The 20,025-nt window shown below is 46.1% G+C and overlaps 1 protein-coding gene and 1 long non-coding RNA gene across 16 annotated transcripts in view; one reads left to right on the top strand and one right to left on the bottom strand.

Annotated features, from left to right (window-relative positions):
* LOC123775021 (uncharacterized) overlaps positions 1-20,025 on the top strand; it is a 106,681-nt gene that overhangs the window by 3,527 nt on the left and 83,129 nt on the right. The gene's annotated exons all lie outside the window — the stretch shown is intronic.
* The window catches only part of MESK2 (misexpression suppressor of KSR 2), a 233,823-nt gene that overhangs the window by 139,774 nt on the left and 74,024 nt on the right, over positions 1-20,025 (bottom strand). The window contains exon 1 of one of the 15 annotated variants that reach the window (XM_069318958.1): positions 14,437-14,581. The exons of 13 other annotated variants lie outside the window; for them this stretch is intronic. The gene's annotated coding sequence lies outside the window, so the exon portion shown is untranslated. Of the gene's footprint in view, positions 1-14,436; positions 14,582-20,025 lie in introns of those variants that run through there. One more of the 15 variants, XM_069318953.1, reaches the window with a different exon arrangement.

Raw genomic sequence — 20,025 nt, 5'->3', positions numbered from 1 at the left:
GCGAGCCCGTAGTGGACTTACCTGGCACAGGAGCGGGGCTGTAACTGATGTTACCAGTAGATTGATAAAGATTAAGCCACCCAAGAGGTGGCACGGGCATGAATAGCCCGTAAGGTTACTATTACGAGGCAGCTTCCATTTATACACAGGCACTAGTCAGTGGTGTCCTATGCAGCTTCATCTCAGCAAGACTGGACACAGACGTTGAACCATGGGGACGTGGGCCCGGGTGTCACTCACTCAACCACCACTTGCCGGGAACTGGAGGGCAAAGGTATCTTCACAGGCTTCAGTCTTCTTTTCCCTCTTAATTTGTTCTTCCCTTCTCCCCATGCAGTCCCTTTTGTTATCCCAGACACGGGCGAGGAGAACAATTTGAAGAAAATAAAGTTGAGGAAAAAACTTTGCTGTCTTTACTCGTGAAGTTATAGCCAGAGACCCAGCCTCTGTGCACACACTAATCGACTCTACAGAGAAGCATGGACATCACTACTGATCTGTACAGGCTGTATATGCCTTGTTATAACCCCAGTTTGTTACATGGGTAAAATTGGGAGGGGTGGGAAGGAGGAATTGCCCAGTAAAACTGCCACTTTTACTGGAGGGAAAAGCTCAACCTTTCAACCCCCCTCCAACCCACAAGGTTACCCACAGGCGCACACGCTTTAGTTACCCCAACATCTCTCCATGTAGAAAAAGAAAACGGTAAAGAGAACACTGGGATCCACTACTCAGTTACGATGGACTAATTCATTATGAACTAGCATTATATACATTCTTTCTGGGAAGTCTGGTGACGTATTGGTAGCACCCCCCCCCCCCCCGAGCGATTGGTCTGGGTTGGAGTCCTGGCCAGGGAAGATTGACTGGGCGCCAATCCTTAATACGCCCCCGTTTCCCCAGCAGTAATTTGGTACCTGGTTAATTAACAGATTGTAGGTAGTCTTCCAGGGCAAAAATTAGAGAATATGGCTTACTATGAGCCTATGGAAAGGAAAGCTCTCAGCCTACTAACCTGTGGTTAAAAATAAATTTCGGCACAAGGGGGGGGGGAAACGGGAATCCATAGTTTTAAATATATTAAATGAAAGAACTCAAATTACTTTTAAAATTGCTCTCAAAATGACTGCACTTTGCAAAAGAAAAAAGGAGGGGAGAGGACACCAATCATGGGAATATAGTGCATGTAGGAGGGAATGAATTTTATTTTTAGCCAGAACAGTGCTGGCGGGGTTGACCTTCTCCCTCACGTATAGGAGAGCCTGATCAACACTCCCACCCCCTCTTCCCTCACCAACACTGCCATATCTACAGGTACAGGTACTCAGAGAGAGAACTATCAACATCAGAGGCCCGAGACTGTTCAACACGCTTCCACTACACATAAGGGACATAACTGGCCGACCCCTCACAGTGTTCAAGAGAGAACTGGATAAGCACCTCCAAAGGATACCTGATCAACTAGGCTGTGACTCATACGTCAGGCTGCGAGCAGCCTGGTTGATCAGTCCAGCAACCAGGAGGCCTGGTCGACGACCGGGCCGCGGGGACGCTAAGCCCCGGAAGCACCTCAAGGTAACCTCAAGGTAAGGTATCCGCGACCTCCCTAGTAGGGAACATTTAGCAAGAAAGGAGGGAAGGAGGGAGGGAGAGAGGGTTTCTGGCAAATAAAATAAGGGAGGGAACGCCAACCGACCTACATTTATCTTGTTTGTGTTGCGTGCCGAGCCCGCGTCTCTCACTCCGTCAGGACACGCGGGCGCCCTCACTATCCGCACAATCCTTACCGGATTTACAAGTTCCGATATTTATTAAACACTCCTTTAACGAGCATTTTCTGTGTATGTATTTACTAACACGATGTACTGAACGGGGGTGAGAATAGCTTGAGCTACCTCATCCCTTTGTGTGTATTTTACCTCAAACTTATTTCAATTTCAATTGCCTTCAACGAGCGAAAAGGAATTTCGTCCGTTACTGACAGGCAGTTTGTAATAGCGGCTAATACCATGGCAAACCATGATTACACATGTGTAAGCTACAAAATTAGGCGAGGGAACACAATAACGGGAGGTATATACACCCTAACAAATTGAGAAGCAAACATTTTTAACCAGTGGGTGTGGCCCGTCCGGCGCACTGGGAAGAGTATAAAGAAAGCCATCACAAGTAGAGGCGTCATCGGTGGGACGGTAGAAATAGCCTAAGCTACTCTATCCCTTTGAGGTGATTGATGAATAAACCACCCAAAAGGTGGCACGGGCATGAATAGCCCGTAAGTGGTGGCCCTTTTGAGCCATTTCCAGTATCAATAGATGATACTGGAGATCTGTGGAGGTGCGACTGCACCCTGCGTGACGGGAGATGTCTCCCGTCTTTTGAGGTGTATTTTGTCTAAATAATATACTTGAGGCACCGGGAACCAGTCCCGGACACCGGCCAAAATTATATACCACCAAAATATTAATAATCGGACCCGTCTTGTGCTTCCTCTGGTCGATTGACGGACCCTTTCCCGCCGAAATCGCTTATACTATTTTGAATTAGAAAATATACCACGAACACGCTCATTATAAAAATGAATATTTACAAGACCGTACTACAAGTCTCAAGGCCATTGTTAAATGATTAGAAAGGAGAGAGAAAGATAAACACCTAATTTGTAGAGAATTACTGAACATGGAAAACCATGTCCTGTAATAGTAAATACATTTTGTTGGTGTGATCAAGTTTTTGTCAGCTGGATATCTGATCAAAAGTAAAATGTATGTTTATAATCAGCCCGTCTTCCTAAGGTTTTCCCAAAGCCAAGACAATGGTCAATTTAAAGTGTCCTCCCTTAATCTGCCAGAGGACCCAAAACAGAAAACGGGACAGTACGTCACTTTCGCCAGCCGCTTCCATTTTCTAGTACGACAATTTTTTTGACCTTATGTAACGCATACGAGCGAAAAGCGACGTTCTTTGTAGGAGGACAGGTTGTTATAATGGTTGTGAGCTATAGGACCCGATATGTCGCTTAGGCTGGCAGAATGATCATGTATCTAGTTCGTGCACAAGCGATCCGTGGACAGCATTATTGATTAAGACACCGCCTATTACATAGTCATGACTGCGGCTGGCAGCGGCCTGAAGGTCCACATATGCCCTTCACAGCCAGGTTGAATCAGACCTTCCGGCAGGAACCCGTCTGTTAGATAATCTTGGGCCTCCATATTCATAGTGTGTTCCCTGAGCGTGCTTGTGTCACCTTTAGTCTTCACTGGGTCTCTTCCACATTATCACAAGGAACAGGAGAGGAAGAGATGGGGGGGTAGGAAGGACAGGATGATCAAGATATACTTGAGAAGAGCGAGAGGAAGAGACTGACCAAGATGACTGTGTACTGTTAAAAAATAGGAATCCAATGTTTCAATATATATAAATACCATTTACAAAATGTTCACAATCTGGAAATAGGACCAAAACAAAGGTAGAAATTATTAGGCTACAAGTCAAACCATTTTTAAAAAGCTGTAGCTGTACACTCCTATATTCTGCAGTTATATGCCGTCTGAACCTTAGTAAATCCGTTTCACAAAAATTTTTACTATCATTGCACATGCTAACAATTATGAAGGAAACTTTCATTAGAAAATATATAGAAGTTAGGCGACTATAGGAGTGGGCTGCTAGAATTCGATTCCAATAATTGTAAGGCAATGAAGGTGGGAAAGAGAGGAGACCAGGGACGTATCTATACCATAAGAGAAAGATAACTACGGCAATCTTACAGAACAAATATTTAAGAAATGAATAATCCAAAAACCATAGGACAGGGTAAAATCGGCAGCGTATGAACCGCTGGCAAATATTAGGACGTCTTTTAAAGACCTAAATAACAACTCATACAATAAAATCCTCACATCTTATATGTTAGACCGATATTGGAAAATGGCAACACCGGCCTGTCGAATGTGGCAACACCGGCCTGTCGAATGTGGCAACACCGGCCTGTCGAATGTGGCAACACCGGCCTGTCGAATGTGGCAACACCGGCCTGTCGAATGTGGCAACACCGGCCTGTCGAATGTGGCAACACCGGCCTGTCGAATGTGGCAACACCGGCCTGTCGAATGTGGCAACACCGGCCTGTCGAATGTGGCAACACCGGCCTGTCGAATGTGGCAACACCGGCCTGTCGAATGTGGCAACACCGGACTGGAATCAACACTTTGTCAAGCCCAATTTTATTTTTACGAAGTGCAGAGGTTTGCAATACGTTTAATGCAAGATCTAAAGAGAGTTAAGCTACAATGATAGGTAAAGAGAACGCCAAATTCTGCCACCCTAGAGAACAGGGAATGTGGTCTCAACTTATTATTATTATTATTAACATCTTTATTGACAAAATTAATTACAATTTTGCCTAATCTGAGGATTTTGATAGTCTTATTAAATTGAGGTTAATGCTAGTATTCACTGTCACGCAGGACAGAGGGTCATACATAAGACAATAGGTCTAAACTGTAGGCTGAAGCACATATATATCACGGTTACAATCAATGTTTTAATGTGTGGATATGTGAAAACAACTTTCTATTGTGCACTGCCACACAAGGGCAGGGATGGGTTCATAAGTGATGCAGCTTAGAATATAAGTAGAAATTGTTCTTCATTCTTTAAAATGGACAAGCAAATTTTGGGTAAATTGTTAGGATGTCGTCCAGAACACCTGAGTCAATAAAATAGTTACACAGTTGGTGGTACAATAGGCCAGGAGGTCTAAAGTCCTTTACGGTTTCACATTCATCAATATAGTGTTCTAGTGAATGCATTAAAGGTTTATCACAGAGTTTACAATCTGAGTATTCTGGTAGTGGCTCAGCCTCACTAACCTGCCAGATGTGTCTATAGCCAAGGCGAGTTCGCGCAATTACTACATCACATTGCCTGGTCCGGTTACTGTGCTGACCATACAAATACCTATTATTACAGAACTTGTCATAACTTTTAATACTGCAGCTTTCAGGTCTCTGTGCATTTCTTAGTTCTTCTAAATCTGAATTAATTTCTTTAATTTGTATGTTTCTAATAACTGCATTAGATAGTCCAAAGTCATAATCAATGTTTTCTTTCCTGCAAGCCTCATTGGCCAATTGATCTACAAAGTCATGTTTTTCAACTCCAACATGGGATGGGATCCACACAAATTTTATACAAGAATTATTATCATTGGCAAAAATTACATTCCATTTAATATTACAAGCTACTTCCGACATACATTGTGATGGGTTATTTAAGGACTGCAGAGCACTTTTAGAGTCACAGAAAATAACTCCACCACCATTGAGCTTAAGGTATTCAGTGGCTAGATAAATACCCAATAGCTCGGTCTGTGTCGTGCTTACCCAGTTGTTCAATCTCTGTGTACTAGACATGATCATTTCATTCCTTTTATACACTGCACATGCACAACCTGTTCTACCAGTGCCTAACTGCACAGAGCCATCAGTAAAGGCATAGGATTCAGTCGGTTTGAGAATTTGAAGATGACTGTCAATAGCTTCTAATGTTATACATCTCAAAATGTCAGTGTTATACATTTGTTTTACACTGATGGGAGTATAATGCAGAGAGACCTCCACATCTTTCCAAGGGGGAATATAGTGAACAGTTTTATCAGGGTTAAGAGATACATTCAGTTTCTGAAGATTATAGGCACAACAACTGAGCCACACACTGTAGGGAGCTTTTTGCGGCGGATTGAGGGAACAGTCAGAATTGTTTAGAATGGATCTCAATTTAATTTGAATAGAGCTGGGGGGACCATTATTTTTCAAAGTTTTGGCGCAAAACATAGTACTAAGTAGAACTATTCTTTCGTAAATGGAAGGTAAGTTTAGTTCCTTTCTCATGTTAACAATTCTGACAGTTCTAGGACAACCCAGGATGATGCGCATGGCATCATTCTGTACTACATCTAGGCCTTGTAATTGTTTAGGAGAAAAATTAAGAAGATGCAAGGCATAATAATCAACAACAGATCGTATAAAGGCAATATAAAAACTACGAGCATATTTTATGTTAATGCCAAATCCTTTGCCAACAAGAGTGGTCTCAACATACAAGATATTAAGGGAGAGAGAATGTGGCCAAGGACAGCCTCTCTTAATGAGAAAATGAGAAACAAAAGATAAATGAAAGCTGGAAACTTCCATGAGTAATAAATGAGGAAATATTCGTACCCTGTACGGAAGATCAACAAGTAGAATGCGCTGAAAAGTTGCGGAAGCCACCTCCATCCACAACTTCAATACCCAGAGGATTACAAAGGATTATAATATATATACATAAAGGATTATAATGTCTGCATAGTTAAATTATAACTGGTACAACGAGGCTGATAGGCAGGGCGCAGAGCAATACCTCGCTTCCCTATAAATACTGTTAGCTAACAACTCCCCCAAACCAACTAATCAAGCCATATTTAATGGATTATTCACAATGAGACAAGAGATTCTACAAAAGTTCAACAACAAATTGTGCAACGATAAACACCGCTAAACCGACGCAACTCACCAATGAGAATGATCACTGTACATACTATGGTCATCCAGCCTTTACACGGATCACATGACGTCAACCTTAACATTAGAACAAAGTCTCTGGAAATGTCAACGAATCGAGGGCAGACGAGGATTGGGGTAAAAAAAAAAAACGCTCCCAATTACGTAATCCGACTCCTCATGGTCTGAATTTTGTTATTGAGGGGGGGGGGGGGATTATAACATATCTTAAGATATCTATATTGATGAAATTAAGAATATTTGTGGTATCAATGACGACTACGACGACCCACCTTACATCGATGATGTCTAGGCGTGTCGTAGTCGTACGACCTCGTCGATTTTAAACGTCGTCGTAGTCTACTACGACCACGACTGCTCACGATCTTAATATTGGTAAAGAAGGGCATTATAACCTAACTGAAAATTATCAATACATGAGGTATTGATAAGATAGTTATATATAAAATCGATATCATGTATTTTAGATATACATAAAGTAATTTATTATAAAGTATTGTATTTTAGATATACATAATGATGTATATAAAGTAAAGCTATAATTTACTTATAATTATATCAACATGTGTATTATGTCGATATGATATCTTATATCGATTACGACATCGTAACTTTACGAGGTCGCAAAGTTACGACGTCGTAATCGATATCGATATAAAACACAACTTTAGATATATAAATATAAAGTTGTGTATTGCATGAATATAATCGATATTTTATATCGGTTACGACATCGGAAAGTTACGACGTCGCAACTCTACGACCCCGTAAAGTTACAATGTAATTTTACGATCTAGTAATCGATGCAAGATATTGATATAATTTCCAACTTTACAATATATCTATACACTATAAATATATCGATTATATTTATCGATATAATATCTTATAAGTTCTTCTTATCACAAGTATTTATAATTTTATCAATTAAGATGTCTTAATATCTTTAGCTACAATCCCCTCTCTTACGAAATTAAGACCATGCGCGACGTCGGAAAGTTACGACATCGCAACTTTACGACAACTTTTATATTATCATCATATTTACTTTATATCGATTATATAATTGCATTATATAGTATTATACATACATAACATTATATATCAATTGTAATCGATTATATAAGATTAAATAATTGCAATCGATTATATATATAATCGATATAATTGATTATATAAACTGATAATATCTTATCAAGTATTGATACAATTATCAATTAAGATGTCTTAAGGCATCCTATCTTCACGACATCCTATAATAACACCTCCCCCCCCCCCTGCTATTCCCCTTACTCGACACCCCAAGCTTAACACTGCTTGCAGATTACCGTGACCCCTCTTGAGGTTATCTTGAGGTTATCTTGAGATGATTTCGGGGCTTTAGTGTCCCCGCGGCCCAGTCCTCGACCAGGCCTCCACCCCCAGGAAGCAGCCCGTGACAGCTGAATAACACCCAGGTACCTATTTACTGCTAGGTAACAGGGGCATAGGATGAAAGAAACTCTGCCCATTGTTTCTCGCCGGCGCCTGGGATCGAACCCAGGATCACAAGTCCAGCGTGCTGTCCGCTCGGCCGACCGGCTCCCTTAGGCTATAGGCCTGCCCTGAAAATGTGTTTTATTCCTGCAGAATTCTGAAACTTTCCCACGCTCCATCCAGGAAACCATGCAGGCGTTATATGGCACCAGCCCTCCCCAACAAGCGAAATTTGAGAACTACGGTTTTTATGATACTATGCCCCTCAAATTTGTCAATGGTTATGGCGGAACAGCACAGAGAGGGGAGCGGTTGGGGAAGAGGGATTTGGACAGGGGATTGGAAAGAGGATTGGGAGGATTTGGAGACAAGGATTGGTTGGCGACGGAAAGGCAGAGTCTTTTTGCCTACGGCCACTTGACTTTATAACCGCTGTGGGAGTGGGGCGTCTCATCTTTTAGTAATCTTTCAAACATTGGAGCTTCTAACAATAACAGGGTGTTCCCCACCCTGGTGGCTTGGTGCTCAAGTCTGTTTAGTGCTCGCCTAGTTGTGCTTGTAGGGGTTGAGCTCTGACTCTCTGGTCCCGCCTCTCAACCGTCAATCTGCTGTTGTAGATATTCCTGCGCCTACTGGGCTCTATCATATCTACATTTGAAACTTTATGGAGTCTGCCTCCACCACATCACTTCCTAGTTTATTCCATTTGCTAACTAATCTGGACACTGAAAAGTTCTTTCTAATGTGGCTCATTTGGGTACTCAACTGTGAAGCCTGTGTCCCCTTGTGCGTGTACCACCCGTGTTAAATAATCCATCCTTGTTATTTATATGTTTACTATACATTTCTCTCTAACCCTAATGAGGCTGTGACTCATACGTCAGGCTGCGAGCAGCCGCGTCCAACAGCCTGGTTGATCAGTCCAGCAACCAGGAGGCCTGGTCGACGACCGGGCCGCGGGGACGCTAAGCCCCGGAAGCACCTCAAGGTAACCTCAAGGTAACGTAACCCACGCACATCCCCAGAAGCAACCCGTAGCAGCTGTCTAACTCCCAGGTACCATTTACGTCTAGGTGAACAGGAGCATCGGGGTGCCAGAAACTCTGCCTCTTTCTACTTCGGCCGGGCATTGAATCCAATTCCCCAGAGTATTTTTGTATGTGGTGATCATGTCTTTCCGAGCTCGTCTGTCTGCCAGCGACGTGAGGTATTTCACACAGCCTTTCCTCTTAACTCGTGCCTCTTAATTCTGGGACTAGCCTAGTGGTATACTTCTGAACTTTTCATACACATTTGAAACTGTGTATGGAGTCAGCCTCCACCACATCATTGCCTAATGTATTCCATCTGTTAACTACTTTGGCACTGAAAAAAGTTCTTTCTGACGTCTCTGTGGCTCATTTGGGTACTCGGTCTCCACCTGTGTCCCCTTGTTCGCATACCACCACTAGGACCAGCGGGACTCAACTGGTGACCCCTCGCCACTCTGAGACATCCCCTCGCAGCGACTCGCCGTCTTCTGTTTAGGTACTCTCTTATCCAGTGGAGTACCTTCCCTTTCACTCCTGCCTGCATCTCCAGTTTGTGCACTAGTCTCATGTGATACTGATACAAAAGCTTGCTGGCATTCCAAAAATATGCTGTCTGCCCAGCCCTCTCTTGCCTGATTTTTGTTACCTGGTCATAGTATTCAATTAATCCTACGAGTCATGATTTGCCATCCCTGAAAAGTATGGATGGAAGGCAGCTTCCTTCTGGCACTCTACTTTTCAATTTGATTAAAATATCCCAAATAAATGCCGACACAAAGCTTAACTGTTCCGTTACGTAGTACTCGCCTAATTATGCTTACGGGGGTTGAGCTTTGGCTCTTTGGTCCCGCCTCTCAACTGTCAATCAACTGGTAGTGTAGCAGTGAATCTGTGGAAGCCTGTGTTCAGATATAATTTTTTTTTTGGCCTTTTGTCCCAGACTTTTCAGAAAACTTTATACATCTGAGCACTATACATTGCCTTTTTTTCTCCCTCATGGCTGGGAGAAAAGGGGCACTTACTCTCTTCTCCCTCTCTAGAGAAAAGGGGCACTTACTCTTCTCCCTCCCTAGAGAAAAGGGGCACTTTCTCTTCTCCCTCCCTAGAGAAAAGGGGCACTTTCTCTTCTCCCTCCCTATATGCTTTTATATCAAGGGGACCCACTCTGGTATCTAACCCACCGACGTCTGGTGTATTTGTGTTCCTCCATGTACCCGACAAGTCTCTGGTTTTACAACCATCTCGCACTAGGTGACTGTGGGGACGGAGGGAGGGAGGGAGGGGGTGGGAAGAGCCACAGAAAACGCCCAACAATAATAGCAGCAGCAGCAAGATATCACAATAAAAAGTAGCAAAACTACTGTGATGTAAACCTTACAAGGAGGACCAAGCTGGCGTGTGGTTGGCCAGGCACCCTTCACCCTCCTCAAACTCCACAATTTACTTGTTTCATACATTAACAAGAACAAATACATTTTATTAAAGTATTCCCTGACCTAGAAAGCAAGAGACATTGGAGAAGATTAGAAGACTACTAAAACCGATTTAAAAAGTGAATAACTTGGGGTACGAGGCGAATCAAGAGGTTTTTTTGTTTAACACTGAACACCTAGGACAAAAATGACAGAACCCAATTTGAACAATAATTGTCTTTCACAAACAGTGGTAGAGGAATGGAATGCATGAAGTTGTAGTGTTGGGCAACACCATTCGAAGCTTTAAAACTCAGATTGGCAGGCCAGGCCAGGCCAAGGCAGGCACGCCAGGCAGGGCAGGCAGGGCAGGGCAGGCAGGGCAGGCCAGGCCAAGGCAGGCACGCCAGGCAGGGCAGGCAGGGCAGGCCAGGCCAAGGCAGGCCAGGCCAAGGCAGGCAGGGCAGGCCAAGGCAGGCACGCCAGGCAGGGCAGGCAGGGCAGGCCAGGCCAAGGCAGGCAGGGCAGGCCAGGCCAAAGCAGGCCAGGCCAAGGCAGGCCAGGCCAAGGCAGGCACGCCAGGCAGGGCAGGCAGGGCAGGGCAGGGCAGGGCAGGGCAGGCCAAGGCAGGCAGGCAGGCCAAGGCTGGCAGGGCAAGGCAGGCTAGCCAAGCAGACCAGGCCAGCCAGGCAGGCGTGTGTGTGTGTAGATGACAGGGTGATGTTGCGTCAGTCTGGCGTGGAAGGGACGAGTGGTCAATATTGCGGCGATTTTCAACGCTCAATGTGCGACTGTTGGCGCCGGATCACGGCACTGGTGAGACGGCTCGCGTTATTATTTCTCTGGCTGCTGCTGTTGTTGTTGCTCTTGTTGTTACTGACGTTGCTTCTACTAACGCTCCTCTTAACTACAATAACGTGTGTTTACCATCAACGGCTGGGATCCGTTAGTGACTATAACAACTACTGATGGAATGAAAACACACAAACTTAATTATACCGCCAAAAATCTCATGTTTTTTTTACCGTCTCAACACCACAAAAAACACCAAAACTTTGATCAGCAACTATCCAACCTGTCTTGGGCCTAAATAATCAATTCAAGACCTAATATACGCCATAATAGACAGCTGGATCACTCCCTTCCCCTACCACAAGAAGAAATGTAAGGACATCCTCGTACCCTGTATGGGTGGTCAAGCAGAATGTACCGATATAGGACGTTGTAGAAGCCACCTCCTTCCATAAATTTAACGCTAGATTCGACAAGGAATTGGAACGTCAGAGTAAATTACAACGCAGCATACTGTGTACATCAAGACTTAGACGGCGGAGGTATAATGAGCTAGACCTCTCTTCCTCACAGAGAAAAAGTAGGAATATGAAAAGTAGCCTCACTCATTCACTCACTCATCCACCCTCCTCCTACACTTCTGCCGTATGGAGGCAAACGTATACACAGCTTCAAATGTAGATTTGATAAGATTCCAGTAGGCTCAAGAAGCTCTACAACAATTGAGTGACGGTTGAGAGACAGGACCAAAGAGCCAAAGCTCAACCCCCGCATGCCCCCCCCCCCCTCCTTACACATTGATACGCTAGGCGCTCGCCATCTCCCCCTACCCTACCCCCCCCCCCCAATCCCATATATCACACACAAGCTAAAGGCACATAAGTTCTCCATTATTTATATCTCGCCAGAGTTATGAGAGCTAACGTGGCCGACCTCTAGTAATTTTTACCCAGATCTTGTTTTCCTTCAATACTCACCGAGGTAAAACCCTTCGTACGAAACTATCGTACACAATGGGTCCTAATTGGATGTGTATGTAGCAACCGTGTCCTCAGAAGTGTAGAGTATTGAGAGTACATGGAGTACCATGTACTAGAGTGTAGACTATTTAGTGTAGATAAGTGTAGACTATTTAGCTATTGCTGGTACGGACCAATAAATGATTTGTTGCAGCCTCAAAATAATTAACATTGTACTAACAATGTTACTAAATTAACATTATACTTGCCCGAAACGCTATGCGTACTAGTGGCTTTAGGTATTGTATGTACTACCTCTATCTTTAAATCTAACAATGTTTGTACTATAACGCTGCAACTGTGTATGTACTGTTCCTAAATAAAATTATTATTATTATTATTATTATTATTATTAATTATCTGAATACCTTAAAAGAGCACGTTAATTTACTTTGATTTTTTTGTGCTATATTGCAATATTATGACTAACCACTTTAATAAGTAGACTATGAGCCACTAACCTGCCTGAAGACACGATGACCCGACCAAACATTAGCAAACTGTAGAAACTATGACGCTTCGGTCCGTTCTGCACCTTTATTAAGTCTTATTATTATTTAATAATAAATTATCACCGACACGATGAAATGACGCCGTCAAAATTTACTAAATATTTTAATAGGAACTCATCATTACCGACACGAGCCAAGTCAGGTGTATATCATTTCCCCCTTTACGCAACTGCCAGCAATTGTGAGGCTATCAAGGCTCTTTACTCATGTTGACCACAGTCAACATCTTTACTCATGGCTATCCGCCTCCTTAACACGAATCACTATATTTTTTTGTATTCAACATCATTCATTTAAGATATCGCAACGTTTGGCTTTAAACCAGTGGCAGAATATTATCAGAATCTGCGATTTTAGCCCCAGGACATGCCTAAAATAATAATATTAGGCTTCAGAATAAAAATTTTGCCAGAAGTAGCGGTATCCCACTAGTGGTCCAACAACAGGCCGGCATATCACAAATCAACTATCACAGTATTCGAATCGCTAAACAAAGTAATTACGCCACTACTCTATTCCCTTATCTTTACTTAAGATCTCTTAAGAGTTCATCTTTCCCCTTTCACTACTCCTAATGGTCAGAGATCGTCACCAACTCAACCTGACAAAGTTATTTGTGAAACGTACATAAGTTTGGTAACATACTGCATGTGTAAAGGAATATAATTTAGGAGGCCTGGTCGTACTGCATGTGTAAAGGAATAATAATTTAGGAGGCCTGGTCGTACTGCATGTGTAAAGGAATAATAATTTAGGAGGCCTGGTCGTACTGCATGTGTAAAGGAATATAATTTAGGAGGCCTGGTCGTACTGCATGTGTAAAGGAATAATAATTTAGGAGGCCTGGTCGTACTGCATGTGTAAAGGAATAATAATTTAGGAGGCCTGGTCGTACTGCATGTGTAAAGGAATAATAATTTAGGAGGCCCGGTCGTACTGCATGTGTAAAGGAATAATAATTTAGGAGGCCTGGTCGTACTGCATGTGTAAAGGAATATAATTTAGGAGGCCTGTTCGACGACCGGGCCGCGGGGACGCTAAGCCCCGGAAGCACCTCAAGGTAACCTCAAGGTAACCTCAAGGTATATACATATTTATCATTCAATGTTTAGTAATATATTGATTGTGATAGAGATAGATAAATGAACACGTTGTACTGAACGGGGCGAGAATAGCTTGAGCAACTCTCGTCACTATGTATTTATACCTCAAACTTATTTCAATTTCAACCTGACCTGTGAACTAGACTGCAAGTTTTCGGTTTCAAAACCACCGAAATCTGGCCACATACCTAATCACAATGGAAAATCCTGCGTTCCAACTAAGTATATATATAAACTAGTATTCAACAACAAAAATAAAACCAGAGCCGAGAATTACAGAAGTAACATAGAACATTCCTAGAGTACATGCCACGGACGCTCAAACCTGCCGCGAAAGGTGAAGAAAAAAAGGTTTCTCGAGCGACAGGTGAAAACATTATGAAGAATTTATTACATTGTGAAGAAACGCTGCGCGTACTAGCGGCTTTACAAGATTGTAATTACTATCCTATGTATCCTCACAATCCCAATGTACCTTCTTGTATATATATAAATAAATTAAATAAATAAATAAGAACTTACTTTAGACAAGCGTAAAAGGCTGGAGGTCGAGGAAGTGTAGGCCACACACACACCCAAACGTCACTACACACTCAACCCACACTGACGCCTCCACCACAGCAGCTCCACCTGCGTGTGTGTGTGTCGGACCCACACTGCCTCAACACCTGCTCCTATCTCCTCCCTCCCCCCACCATCTCTCCCCCCACACACCCCTCCCCCATCCCCCTACAAATGCCCCAACCACATCACCCCCATCAACCCCCGACCATCACAGAAACTGGGAACATGTCACTATCGTTTTCTTTAATTTAATGTCGTCAACAAATTTATTATATTTTCTAATTTCAAACTTTTCAAAACACCAAAGCTCCTTGTCACCCATTAACGACCTTATGCAAGCAAATACCTGAACTTCAAACTAAAGCGAATTTCAGTACACTAGGAGAGAAATATAATATATAAGTATCCCCTATCTATTATCTTCCCGCCGTTTTCTACAATAGTTTAAAACTGGAGTGAATCGATAGTGTCTATATCGCTCGCTGTATGGCGGCAATTATTCAAAATTCGCGCGTAAACTATTCGTCACAACTTGTCAATATTTTACCTCTAAACAAAATAAAGGGCGAGAGTTAATTTATTATGACCTACGAAGTGGTAGAGGGCCGCCCCCCACACCCGCCCTGCGAGTGGTAGAGGGCCGCCCCCCACACCCGCCCTGCGAGTGGTAGAGGGCCACCCCCCACACACCCGCCCTGCGAGTGGTAGAGGGCCACCCCCCAACACCCGTCCTGCGAGTGGTAGAGGGCCACCCCCCACACACCCGTCCTGCGAGTGGTAGAGGGCCACCCCCCACACACCCGCCCTGCGAGTGGTAGAGGGCCACCCCCCAACACCCGTCCTGCGAGTGGTAGAGGGCCACCCCCCACACACCCGTCCTGCGAGTGGTAGAGGGCCACCCCCCCCCCACACCCGTCCTGCGAGTGGTAGAGGGTCACTCCACACACCCGCCCTGCGAGTGGTAGAGGGCCACCCCCCACACACCCGCCCTGCGAGTGGCAGAGGGCCACCCCCCACACACCCGTCCTGCGAGTGGTAGAGGGCCACCCCCCACACACCCGCCCTGCGAGTGGCAGAGGGCCACCCCCCACACACCCGTCCTGCGAGTGGTAGAGGGCCACCCCCCCCCACACCCGTCCTGCGAGTGGCAGAGGGCCACCCCCCACACACCCGCCTTGCGAGTGGCAGAGGGCCACCCCTCACACACCCGTCCTGCGAGTGGTAGAGGGCCACCCCCCCCACACACCCGTCCTGCGAGTGGTAGAGGGTCACTCCCCACACCCGTCCTGCGAGTGGTAGAGGGCCACCCCCCCACACCCGTGCTGCGAGTGGTAGAGGGCCACCCCCCCCCCCACACCCGTCCTGCGAGTGGCAGAGGGCCACCCCCCACACACACACCAGCCCTGCGAGTGGCAGAGGGCCACCCCCACACCCGTCCTGCGAGTGGTAGAGGGCCACCCCCCACACCCGCCCTGCGAGTGGTAGAGGGCCACCCCCACACCCGTGCTGCGAGTGGTAGAGGGCCACCCCCCACACACCCGTCCTGCGAGTGGTAGAGGGCCACCCCCCACACCCGTCCTGCGAGTGGTAGAGGGCCACCCCCCACACACCCGTCCTGCGAGTGGTAGAGGGCCACCCCCCACACCCGTCCTGCGAGTGGTAGAGGGCCACCCCCACACCCGTCCTGCGAGTGGTAGAGGGCCACCCCCCCCCCCCCCACAAACCCGTCCTGCGAGTGGTAGAGGGCCACCCCCACACCCGTCCTGCGAGTGGTAGAGGGCCACCCCCCCCCCCACAAACCCGTCCTGCGAGTGGTAGAGGGCCACCCCCCCCCCACACACACACCCGTCCTGCGAGTGGTAGAGGGCCACCCCCCCACACCCGTGCTGCGAGTGGTAGAGGGTCACTCCCCACACCCGTCCTGCGAGTGGTAGAGGGCCACCCCCCCACACCCGTGCTGCGAGTGGTAGAGGGCCACCCCCCCCCCACACCCGTCCTGCGAGTGGCAGAGGGCCACCCCACACACACACCAGCCCTGCGAGTGGCAGAGGGCCGCCCCCACACACACCCGCCCTGCGAGTAGCAGCCACACACACAATAGTGGGAAAAGCTTACATACCCATGTTGTGGGCGGTAGTGAGAAGTTTGTAGTAGGTACATAATGAACTCGAAGTATTTTACATTTTGTTTTAAAAGTCTCAGCACGTGTGTCTCTAAACAGTCTCTGGGGTGGACAGGAAGGATTTGAATTTGTGAAGGGACGATCTCCCATGGTGCAAGAAGGAGCCGTTGTTACGCTTTGGCAGAGATCATGAACTTTAAGCATTTTGAGTTCAGTTGAATTGCGGGCGTCAGTCACTGGTTGGTACGGCTAGGCTAGGCTAGGTTAGGCTAGGCTAGGCTATGAATAATTATGCCAGTCAAAGCAGCATTTCGGTGAGGATTATATCTAGGATAATCCCCTCACGGCTTCATTTCCGATACATAGCAGCCCCTCCAAACATTCTTTTAGACATTAGAGCATTGTTACATTAACTTGAGAGAGGGAGACCTGATTAACTTCACCCACGGTTAAGACTGGAGAAGTGGAGAGTAAGGGAGGGGGGGGGGGGCGTCCACCACCATAGAGAAGGCAGCGAACTTGGCAAGCACTCAAGTATGGGATTTGAGCATCCAGACGACACCCTAGCCAGGGCGGCGGCAAGCCAAGATGCTCCTCCGTACAAGGGCGCACGTGCTCCCGTAACATTGCATTTGAACTAACAAAAATTCAGGAGATGCGTCAAGATTTCAAAGTGTCACCAAGGATGCTGCTGCAACCGGCTAGGAGAACATGGCCTTGGTGGACCACTTGCCCTTTTTTTTTTTGGGGGGGGGGGGGGGGGAAAGAAGATTGAGAGGCATAGTTGAAGGGAAGTATAGAAGTGGGAAATACAGCGAGAGGTATGACAGTAGGCGGGCTGTCCGCCTTGCTGACACGATGTGTGGGTGTTGGCAGCTAAGCTATGCTGGCTCCCTCTTGTCAGGGAGCTGTGAGTGCTTGCCCTCTGCCCTTTCGTGGAGAAACCACCAACACAACCTAGGATGGGTTCACACTAGCCACCCCCCTCCCTTCCCCGCTCCCTTTCCGCACCATCTCTTTTTTTTTTGGGGGGGGGATGGTGGGGGGGGGGAGGAGTGAAGAAGCTGGAGAGGTGCAGGGTAGGGGGAAAGTTTTGGAAGTGTGGAATGTAGGGGAGTTATGATCGCAGGCCGACTGCCAGGAACCTCCCATTACCAGAGAGAGAGAGAGAGAGAGAGAGAGAGAGGGAGATGGAGAGAAAGGTGGGGAGGGGGAGGGAATTACTCCAGCATTCAAAGCCAAGGTCCTCCACAAGGCGGCCCAGGAGGCCTGGTCGACAACCGGGCCGCGGGAACGTTAAGCCCCGGAAGCACCTCAAGGTAACCTAAAGATAAGGCGGAGAAAGGACCCTTTTAAGGTCCCATGTATGCTGGTCCCAAGATGCTTATCCCTTATTAGGTAACTTGAGATCTGCCTTTGAAAATAAATCGGCCACCTGTGCATTACCGGTGACTATGCTCGGCCGAGCTGACAGCACGCTGGACTTGAGATCCTGTGGTCCTGGGATCGATCCCGGGCGCCGGCGAGAAACAATGGGCAGAGTTTCTTTCACTATGCCCCTGTTACCTAGCAGTAAAATAGGTACCTGGGTGTTAGTCAGCTGTCACGGGCTGCTTCCTGGGGGTGGAGGCCTGGTCGAGGACCGGGCCGCGGGGACACTAAAGCCCCAAAATCATCTCAAGATAACCTCAAGAAGATGCTTAAATGTTGACAACACTATTATTGCCAGCTATTTTTTTCCTATAATTCTTTATATCAAGTTATATTGTAGAGAATTTTTGGCTCTGCGTTTTTGGCGGGAAGGAGGAAATCGAAGGAATGAATCATCAGATGAAAGCGCTAAGCCATTTACGACTATATAGCACATGGAAGGGGTCAGGATAAGGATATGGGATGGGACGTGGGAAAGGAATGGTGCCCAACCACTTGGACGGTCGGGGGATTGAACACCGACCTGCATGAAGCGAGACCGTTGCTCTACCGCCCAGCCCAAGGGATTAGACTTTTTGTTGTTAAAGATTCGTTACCTGGAACAAAGTTCCAAGTAGCACGGGCTATGGAGAGCCCCGTAGTGCTTGTGTGATTACACGTGTTTTAGCGGTAATATTTGATTCTGTATCATTAAAACCTAAAACCGTCATTACTTTCAAGCCACATTCACATCTCTCTTATTTAATACTAAACCCATCAACACCCTCTCTCAACAAACATTTCACACCATTTTCTTCAGTCAGTCCTAACACAATAAAGGATGGCAGTGCGCGCTATAAAAGCAGTTTTCAAAGGAGCAACATTTCACGGGAGACATCTCCCGTCACGCAGGGTGCAGTCGCACCTCCACAGATCTCCAGTATCATCTCTTGATACTGGTAATGGCTCAAAAGGGCCACCACTTACGGGCTATTCATGCCCGTGCCACCTTTTGGGTGGCTTCATCTTCAGAGCAACATTTGTATTGAGGCGGTTGCCTCGTATACGAGGTGAAAGGGAAACCAAGCCTGTTCAAGACTTTAAAACTCCCTGTAGTCGGTCATTTCTGTATTATGCACCCCCATACCCATCCTGTGGGCGGTGGTGAGAAGGGTTACATTGGCACATAATGGGTTCAAGAACTGAATAGCTCGTTTAGCTAAGCAGGTGACAATCTTGTGTAGCTAATTACACAATTGTTAGTATTACATACACGTGTGCACACACACACACCACTATTGATATCACTTCTATGTGATATCTTCTATGGCAGTGTGACTCAGTATTGCGTAACGGAATAATGTTTCAATCACTTGATATAGTGTATATCAAGTGATTCAACAAGAGGTTCACAACAATATCTATACATGGCACTTTACATCTATGGTGAGTCACACAGTCGCTAATCTTGCTCCACACCCACCCAACTGGGCGGCAGCTTTACAGTCATGTGCTCCACACCCACCCAACTGGGCGGCAGTTTTACAGTCACGTACTCCACACCCACCCAACTGGGTGGCAGCTTTACAGTCATGTGCTCCACACCCACCCAACTGGGCGACAGCTTATTTACAGTCACGTACTCCACACCCACCCAACTGGGTGGCAGCTTTACAGTCATGTGCTCCACACCCACCCAACTGGGCGACAGCTTTACAGTCACGTGCTCCACACCCACCCAACTGGGCGACAGCTTTACAGTCACGTGCTCCACACCCACCCAACTGGGCGACAGCTTTACAGTCACGTGCTCCACACCCACCCAACTGGGCGACAGCTTTACAGTCATGCATTACCTACAGAAAGCAAATTTTTTTTATAAAATCCAAAACCCCGCAGTTGGCATATTTTATTGCTTCCCCCCCCCCCCACCAACCTTTTAAAAGAACACTACTCTGGGGTCTCTAAAAACCTGTCTATGGGGGACAAGAAAATGTTTATATGGCAGTTTATAC

This window comes from Procambarus clarkii, chromosome 92 (genome assembly GCF_040958095.1).
Source record: "Procambarus clarkii isolate CNS0578487 chromosome 92, FALCON_Pclarkii_2.0, whole genome shotgun sequence".
Lineage (NCBI taxonomy): Eukaryota > Metazoa > Arthropoda > Malacostraca > Decapoda > Cambaridae > Procambarus > Procambarus clarkii.
This window is presented reverse-complemented; position numbering and strand designations above follow the sequence as displayed.